The 9,834-nt window shown below is 39.2% G+C and overlaps 1 long non-coding RNA gene across 1 annotated transcript; it reads right to left on the reverse strand.

The window, feature by feature from the left end:
- Window positions 1–760: 760 nt before the first annotated feature.
- Window positions 761–8,113, reverse strand: LOC131189075 (uncharacterized). The gene is made up of 3 exons (XR_009152901.1): window positions 7,910–8,113; window positions 4,377–4,504; window positions 761–2,514 (listed from the first exon to the last, which is right to left on the reverse strand). It is a non-coding gene; the product is annotated as an uncharacterized LOC131189075 (long non-coding RNA).
- Between the last annotated feature and the right edge of the window lie 1,721 nt (window positions 8,114–9,834).

Genomic DNA, 9,834 nt, shown 5'->3' on the forward strand with positions numbered 1-9,834 from the left:
TTAGGGACTATCACAAGACCTACTGAACACATGAAAGCCTTATAAGCAGAAGAACACCAAACACTGACATCCCCGAAACTCTGCTGAAGATGTCATCCAGCCTGGTAACAAAATGTTCAGAAACCAACCCACAAGCTCAGAGAATGAACTTCCACCCTCAAAAATTGTTACCTCCCTTCAGGACAGACATCCCTCATATCAATATTTCAACCTTCTCATTTAATTCAGTATTGATTCCTCTTTTACTTCTAAGCAGAAGTGAATCTAGGTTCACTTTGTTTCTTCTTGATACTTTTCTGCAGGACAAACCAAAGTGTCCATGTCAGAAAGAAATTTTTCACTTTTTTATGATAGCAATATTAAGAGTTGGGAGTTTTTCCCCCAGTTACCCACAGGTAATTATAGCTGCCGGTACTGTATTCTCCACCATGGAATTTTTTTTTTATGGAACAATTGGTCTTCTTATCAGATCTGCTCATTCCTTTGCTGTAGTAATGAACAATGCTACATCTGAGAGAGAAATTCAAAGTGCATCATTTATCTTCGCCTATTTTCAATTAGACCAAGTAAAGTGTAAGTCAGTTCCAGCCTACACTATGGGAGCAGAGAAGGTAAATTTATTATACCACTAGAGTGCTAATCTTAGCAGATGGTTGGGAAAAAAAACACGTCGGGCATGAAATATGCTAAAGCAGTAAATTCAAAACAAGGTGGATGTTATCAAGTAATACCTCCCCAGTGTGAGGTAAAAAATCCTATGCGACAACTCAGCATTCTTGCACACTCTGGGTGAACGTTGCTGGATATGGGGTATTCTCTAGGAGGAGAAAAACAAGCAAAATGAGGATAAAAAACACCCTGTAGACAATTTGAACTATATCTAATGAAAAGGACAGGCAGATTTTGCTATGGATTTTTATTATTATTATTTTTCTTCCCCTAGATAGTCGTTGTTTTCCCACAGACCAATAAAGTGGATAGATGTTTGACACAGAATCCTTTATTTTTACCTGTGATTGGAAAAATAACTAGTATTATAGATAGAATCATATTAACATTTTCCAATACATTTATTCCCACCCATCTCAAAATCCAGTTGGTGACAGTATCTGAAAATCAAATGCAATCAAATCAAAAGATATTGCGTTTCACATTAAGAAATGTTTTAAAAGAAAAGAAAACTTTCAGCAATCTAGTAAGTCAGACTGTACTCATATGTACATTTACTCAGAAGTGTCCAATTGTTCTGCAGTTTTGTTTACAATTTCTTGGAAGTAAAATCCATTCAGCTCAGGAGTTGATTGTCAAGACAATTTTGCATTAAAAAGTACAAACATTAAAACTACAAACAAGAGCCTTCCTTCCTTCCTTCCTTCCTTCCTTCCTTCCTTCCTTCCTTCCTTCCTTCCTTCCTTCCTTCCTTCCTTCTGTATGGTTCCAACATCAGAACTGCACTAGCTTTCTACCAAATGTTTTACTGATAAAAACTTTTCTAACCAACTGAATGTCCCTTCTAACAAAATGTACTGATGTGACCTTAAAGAAGGCCAAAGCAAATGCACTGATAAGGTCCCAAAATCAAACCACTGAACCAAAAAACTTTGACATTTTCCTGAAATTCCTTGAATATTTTATGTGGAGAAAGTTTATTCCAGGATTCACTTCCAGGTTTTCTATCAGAGTAGTGTTTGTTCATATAAACAATTAGATGAGAATCTGGAGACCCATCTCTGCAAGTCCTTTCTGCTGAGATGGGCTCTTTGCTCAAAAGCAAATGTCACAGAGATGTTGTGATGGATTCCCAAAACATATATTTTTTATTGAGCCTATGTAATGCAAGTGATGCCAATTATATTCAAAGCATATTAAGTTGTTTCCGCCCATGGGAAACTTTAACCTGGAATTCAGTGATGTAACCAGGGATTTCTAATTACAGTATAAACTCCCAGTATTTTATATGACTACAGAATCAATACTGAATAGAGAACCAATGCCTTTGGGCTACTCAGTTGTTTTCCCGGCAGCCACTCTGTTAAGCTATCTGACTATAGTTTGCTACCTGCAGCTGATCAAAGCCACAGCTTGGCAAACTGGTGCTTGGTAACCTGGAGAGCGCCATAAATTTTAGACTACAGGTCCTCAATTTCAGCTAATTCAGAGGGCAAAGTGCCGGAGTCGCTTGATAGTGAGATGGGTGGCATTTGAATAAATGGATGGATGGATGGATGGATGGATGGATGGATGGATGGATGGATGGATGACAGACAGATTGATAGATTGATAGATTATTGAATATTGTAGTCCCCAAAATGTGGAATCAGGATTCCTCTAACTGTACCAAAATTGCTTTCTTCTTTCTCCATCTCTTGGAGGCCATGATTGCTTGCCTTTTACTTTATAAGCTTCAGGGTTACAATTGTCTCATGACTGACATCTGAACATCATTCTGAAAATGGAAGCCACATTTTTCATTTTCCATGCTTAGGTCCACAATAGATTCACCGTTTGAATGGCCTGCAAAAGAGAATGAATTGCTAGTTAGTGGGAAATATTTTGTTAAATCCCAGTATCTTATAGTTCCTATCAGTAGGGACTTCTTGGTTGTTCCTACCCCTTCCAACCCCAAGATGCATTAATGCCTAGATCTAAAGCAAAGTATTACATTAATTTGAAATTGGTCTTCGTAGAAGGGAATGGCGCTTGCAATTTTTTCTTTATTAAAAATGCATATCCTGTTTGTCTTTACAAAATAGTCATACCCCCTACAGGCAAATAGCAGAAAACATGAAATTCCATATAATATAATAGTTCAGTAAGTGTTTTTCAGTAAAATATACCCCATTCACAGGTTCATTACCTCACAATATTTTTCTCATGAGACATGAAAGACATTTGGTACTGTATATGTATATACAATATATGGACAACTGGTAACCCATTGTAGAAAACAGAAATAGGCAGCTTATGGCTCTAGGGCTGGAAGTAAGCCATTATATCCTCCTGTAATAATGATTGCTCAAAGTTGACAGCTCCGTTTCCTGTCATTTTGAGTTAGGAAACAGATGAAAGTGTATTGGAGGCCCTGAATGAGATCTATTTCTACTCAGGAATTTACAAAACTCTTCAAATTCCCCCACTAAACAAACATAAAGTTACCTACTTCTGTGAAATGACCCCAACCACTTTATTATGTACAGTCCCTGATCCCCAAACACTACCCATTACTGGAAAAGAAAGCATTTTTTTCATAAAACTCTTGTGCTTTTATATCATGTCAACAATTGGTCCATTTGTAGCCAAATGCACAGTGATTATTTCCATACCTTAAAGCAAGGGTCTCCAATCTTGGCAACTTTAAGACTTGTGGACTTCAACTCCCAGAATCCCTCAGCCAGCAAAGCTGATTCTGGGAGTTGAAGTCCACAAGTCTTAAAGTAGCCAAGATTGGAAACCCCTGCCTTAAAGCACAAAAGTGTTCATTCACAGCTAATTGACAGAATTCTTTTCTTTTACATGTTTCACCACTTTCACTTATATAGCAAATGTACACTTAAAAAAAATCAATGGGGACTTTGTGGACTAAAACAATATAATATTCAGATTTGGATATGGAGGCCTGCATTTTATTTAACAAAATGGGCAGACCTATCTAAATCCAATCCATGCCACAAATTCAGTTTTCACTCATTCAGTCTAAGAGAGGTGACAAATTCTGAAAGCTCATTTGCTTTGCAGGTGGTCTCCATGGGGTTACCTCTGACCGTAGCTCTGGGAATTTCAGTTTCCTTTCAGGTCAGTGACAGGGACCAGGACACCAAGGAAACCACAGATCCATTGCATGCTCCATGCACAACCCACCACAACTAGGACTTGCCTGCCATGTACAACATGGCAATGAATTTTTTTTTATTTGCATTTATATCCCGCCCTTCTCCAAAGACTCAGGGCGGCTTACACTATGTTAAGCAATAGTCTTCATCCTATTTGTATATTTATATACAAAGTCAACTTATTGCCCCCAACAATCTGGGTCCTCATTTTACCTACCTTATAAAGGATGGAAGGCTGATTCAACCTTGGGCCTGGTGGGACTAGAACCTGCAGTAATTGCAAGCAGCTGTGTTAATTACAGACTGTCTTACCAGTCTGAGCCACAGAGGCCCTGTGAATTAAATTTGTGATGAATGCTCCTGAATGCTCATAGATAATGTCAAGTTAAAGTAATCTCCTATATTTTATTTTAGATATTGCTTAACCACATGGGTCGGGGAGAACTGTTATATTTGCAACCATCTTCTGGAACCACTAGAAAGAGCAAATACTACAAGTGCTGAGTCACATAAAAATGTCGAAAAAGAGACTGGAGAGAGTTATACCCAAATGCAGTATTTATCACTATGTTCATTGATGCCTTGCTCACACAGGAACCCTCCTACAGCATTGAAGGCTAATGTAACTCCTCTCTTGAACAACAGTGTTGCGTCTCTGGAAACTCTAGAAGGGACTTAGGGAAAAAGGAGGGAGGGGACAGAAAGAAAAAGGAAAATCAATAGCACTTCATGAGCCACATCTCAGTCTTCTTTTTTACGAGGATTCTGTCAGTGCAAGTGGCCATTACATTACTTGAAAGGCATGATATGAAATTGCTTCTACAAGATATAAGACACAGGCTCTGCAAGAACCAGGGGAGAGTGTTTTAGTCAACCTTAAATAGTTTCATCATGTAATTACTTCAAGTGGCACATCTCCAGTGGCAGCTCTCACACAGGGGCGTGCTTTCTATTATGCAGATGGAAATGAACAGGCCAGGAGGGTGGCTCACAAGCTGAAGCCAGCCAAATAACATGAGGTTTATCTGAGCCACAAAATGGAGCTGGAAAATAGGCCTTCTATGTCTTGGTGATCTTTCTCTGTAATTAGTGGTTTTCATCTAAAGCAACTGAATTCATAGAACTTAGTCAGTGACGATCATGTGAGCAAGTCACATCTAAGAACATAACTCTTCAGAAACTGACACAGAAGCCTGAAGTGTAATTTGATGTGGTGACCCAAACCACAAGTCACAAGTGACCCAAACCACACTCACATCTGATGGGTCAGAATAGTAAACCATGTAGTCAGAGAGAAAAAGAAATGCAAAGCCAAAGTTGAGATTTCCTCTATTGAATAGGATGCAGGGCTACCTAAATAGAATTTCATCTGGGGCACCTACATATGGAACCTCCTGGTACTTCAATTAGATTTTCAGGAAAATTGTAAAGGTGCATTGTTGTTGCTGCTGTTTTTGATGTAATTTACATAGTAGTTTTCAAATGGTGATTATGATGCCGATTCCTGATGCACTGTTCTTTAATGGGTGGATTTATTGTGCTAAATTGGCTGGTTTTAACATTTTGTTTTAAAAGCTCTGGTGGGGAAGCATAAATTCTAAATGTACTAAAATTACTAATCACCCAGTTAATCCGGTGGCATGCACAGACAAATCTTTTATGTTTTCATCCCCAACATTCTCAATGCCAAAATCAGAAAGCAGAGTAGTTGGCTCAAGTCACAGTTTTCCCACTGGAGCATGAAAAGTTTCACTGTTAGCTTTACCAAGTCCATTTTGATTTCAAGATGGATCATCCCTTTAGGGATACATACTTTCAAGAATGCCTTTAAGGAAAGGAAGGGTGTAGGATCATTTCCTTATAATAAATGCACTTTACAGTTCTGAGAAATTTGGGTATGGTAGGCCTTCTCATGTATCCTTCTTGGACAGCTGTGAGGTCTTCAGGGAATGCCTTGACCTAGCCAGGATAGCATCTTGTCATGATAGTATCTGCTCATCCAAAGAAGGCCTGCTAAGATTCCCTCTTCCTTGGGAGGTTTGTGGGATAGAGAAAGATGGTAGGTCTCCTCACTCATAGCTCCCACTCTGTGGAATTTTCTCCCCCCCCCCTTCCCAGAGTGCTTTTCATTCTCCTTGATTTTTATTAAATCAATAAGAATTCCTTTTTCAAAGTAACTTCTGACTGAAATAATTGGGGTCACACATAGACACACACACATGATGGTATGAATGCATTTGTTACTGTATGATTTGGGTAGCATAGTATACCTGTAAGTCTCAAGGTTTCCTTTGAATCAACCTAATTCTGGGATCCAATTGGATTTTGGTGTTTGATATAGGGAAATATTTTAAAAAATAATTATAATGTAGTCTATTTAAACATTTGTCCCTTTGTAAACAAATAAATGTGTGGCATCTTGAAAATATAGATATGCATGTTTTGAATTATCTTTAGGGACATAGCAATAGCAGTAGCACTTAGACTGACTTACTAGTTCACAGTGCTTTAAGCACTTTCTAAGTGGCTTCCAGAATCAGCATATTGTTGTCAACAATCTGGGTCCTCATTTTACTGACCTTGGAAGCATGGAAGGCTAAGTCAATTTTGAGCCAGTCAGGATTGAAGGAATTGAACTACTGGCAGTGTGGGCAGAGTTAGCTTGCAATACTGCATTCTAACCAGTGGTGAAATCCAATTTTTTTTACTACTGGTTCTGTGGGTGTGGCATAGTGTGGCATGGTGTGGCTTGGTGGGCATGGCTTGGTGGGCATGGCTTTAGTGGGCATGGCAGGGGAAGGATACTGCAAAATCTCCATTTCCTCCTCACTCTGGACCAGCCAGAGGTGGTATTTGCCAGTTCTCCGAACTACTCAAAATTTCCGCTACCAGTTCTCCAGAACCTGTCAGAACCTGCTGGATTTCACCTCTGATTCTAACCACTGGGCCACCACAGCTCTTCATACATATAGGTAGTCCTCCTCTTACTACCATTATTTACTACCAATAAATTATGGAAATGAAGTATAGACATTTCTAATATCTGAAGGCTTGTTGCTCTAAGAGGCAGACTTATGCAAGTCACCTTGTTCTTTTGTTCAGATTTTTAATCAATGTGTGAAATGTAGCTCAATGTTAGGAGAAATATGCCTATATAATATCAAGAATATGGTCCTTTACGAATAGTGGAAGCAAGACACAAAGATTTAAACAATCAAAATATCCTCCCTTTACCTGATTTAAATGGTTATATATACCAGGTATTGGCAACATAGTGCCAATAGATTTTGGGTCATCCATTGGTCTTGAACAATGCATAGAGCCATCCATTACAAAGTTGGAAGGGCTGGAACAGAGTTGGAAGAGACACTGGGGGTCTTCTAGACCAACCCCCTATTCAAGTAAAAGACTCTGTATCATTTCAGACAAATGGTTGTCCACTGAGTCTTTAAAAAACTCAGTGATGGAGCACTCACAACTTCTGAAGACAAGCTGCTTCACTGATTAATTGTTCTAACAGTCAGGAAGTTTTTCCTTATTTCTAGGTTGGTTCTCTCCTTGACTAGCTTCCACCCATTGTTTCTTGCTCTGCCTTCAGATGCTTTGGAGAATAGGTTGACCCCTCTTCTTTGTGGCAGCTCCTTATATAAGAGCCATGGTGCAGTGGTTAGAATGCAGAATTACAAGCTAACTCTGTCCAGGAGTTTGATCCTGACCAGCTCAAGGTTGACTCAGCCTTCCATTCTTCTGAAATAAAATGAAAACCCAGATTGTTTGGAGTAATATGCTGATTCTGTAAAGCACTTAGAGACTAGAAGAGTGGAACACTTGGAACACTGCTATCATGTCATCTCCAGTCCTTCTTTTAATTAAACCAGACATATCCAATTCCTGTAATCAGTCTTCATATGTTTTAGCCTCTAGTGCCCTAATCATCTTTGTTGCTTTTCTATACACATTATCTAGAATCTCAACATCTTTTTTTTATATCACGGCAACCAAAACTGAATGCAATATTTTAAGTATGGTCTTATTAAGGCATTATGAAGTGATACTAACCAGGGGTGGGTTCTACTTACCTTTACTACCAATTCACAACGGGAGTGCATGTGCACTTTTGCGCATGTGCAGAAGCTTCTGTGCATGTGCAGATCATACCTGAAGATGTCCAGGTGGGTGGGGGGAGCCTCCTGCTGCTTCTACTACCGAACTGTGAGCAACCCACCACTGATACTAACACTTCACAGGATCTTGATTCTATCCCTTTGTTAATATAGCCTAGGAAAAAATTCTATGTTATATTGCATAGGATTTAATTTTTCTTGCACGACATTTGATAAGATATTAACTTAAAATATTGTCTAATCTCATAGGGTTTTCTGCCTGACCAGGGGGTTGAAAGAAAAGGTCAATATTGTGGTCATCCAACACAGAACTTCATTTCATACCCTCCTTTCCTCTTCCTAATGGAAGACACTAGTTGGATCTGTTAACCTTCATAAAATGGGGAAATGGCTTGGTTTCTGAACCTCAGCATAACTTGTTGCTATAAATTAAGCTCTCTAAAGGGGATGTGGGCAAAAATTAAAAATGATGACAACAGTATAATTAAAGCATCACACATAACAACTGGGAGACTTTGACTTCTGAATGGGTCTATCATCTTGGCCTTACCACCCCTTATGGATATCTTGCCTCTGAGACTAACAACGTATTAAAATCGAAAGATCAAGTTTTCTTCTCCCTTTTTTCCATATATTTTTATAAGCCACTATTCCAAAAACCCCACCTCACCCCACATATTTTTTTTTATGTAACAGTTACTTCCTTTTCTTTCTTTTTCTTAAAGCATATAAGTCTTTTCCATAAAAAGAATAGTTAGCACATTTGGCAGGGCAGGAGAGCATAAAAATAAGATCTCTGTCAAATGCATATTAAATGATGGAAATAATAACTGGGAATATGTGTAATCTGAATAACAGCCTAGGAAACAAGAGGCAGAAAGTTGAATGGTTATGAAAATAAGCTGGGCTGCAGAGGGAAGATGTCTCAACATGAGAAAGAGAGAAGGGGGAGCAGAGGACTTTGGCAGTTGTTCAGTTGAAAACATACTTACTGGAAAATTACCATAAATACATTTCACTACATTTCACTAAATTACTTTTCTTTAAAACTAAAAGCCTAGGGTAATTTTATATATATGTTTTCTGAGGTTTTCGCGGGTGTTTGTATGTAGGTCTTTGGTTATTCGGGTTTTCTCCCACGTAAAATTGGAAGTGTCTTGGCGACGTTTCGACGAAGTCTCATTCGTCATCTTCAGGCTTCAGCTTCGTGCTTCTGGGAGCAAAGTGTGATTGCAGCTGTTTCTTCCTTTTTAACTGCTAGTGGGGGTTTGAACTGATTGGGTGGAGCTTGGCTGTGCTCTGATTGGATTTTTTGTGTGTGTTCTGATTGGCTGGGGGTGTGTCCTGTTTGGGTGGGGGCTTGGTTGTGCTCAGATTAGTCTGAGTTGCAGGGGGATTTGAGCTGGTGAGTTGCATTGCTGTTGTTTGGCTTCGTGTTTGTGGTCGTGCTACATCTTCATAGTGAGTGTCTATCTGCTGCATGTATGGATTGGAGGGGTCTGAAATTGCTAATGTTGCAGCTGCAGTCTGGTTTCTGGTGCTTGGTCGTGCTTCATGATCAGTGTGGGTTTGGGTCTGCTTTCTGGGTGGATGTGTGGTGGTGACATCCTGTGTGGACCTCGTGAGTGTGGGTCTGGTGTCATTCCTCATGTTAGGGACTCATTTGTCAATAAGGGCGGGTTTCCAAATGGCTGGTAGGCGGTAGGTATCATCTCGTTTGTTCATGCTGTGTGGGCATTTTTCTATCTCGATGGCTTCTCTGATTATTCTGTTGTTAAAATGTTCAGTTTGGGCGATAGTTCTGGTCTTTTTAAAGTCAATATCATGTCCTGTGACTTTAAGGTGTTGGACCAGGGAAGAAGTTGGTTCCTCTTTTTTGA

Source organism: Ahaetulla prasina, chromosome 1 (assembly GCF_028640845.1).
Source record: "Ahaetulla prasina isolate Xishuangbanna chromosome 1, ASM2864084v1, whole genome shotgun sequence".
In the NCBI taxonomy this organism is placed as follows: Eukaryota; Metazoa; Chordata; class Lepidosauria; order Squamata; family Colubridae; genus Ahaetulla; species Ahaetulla prasina.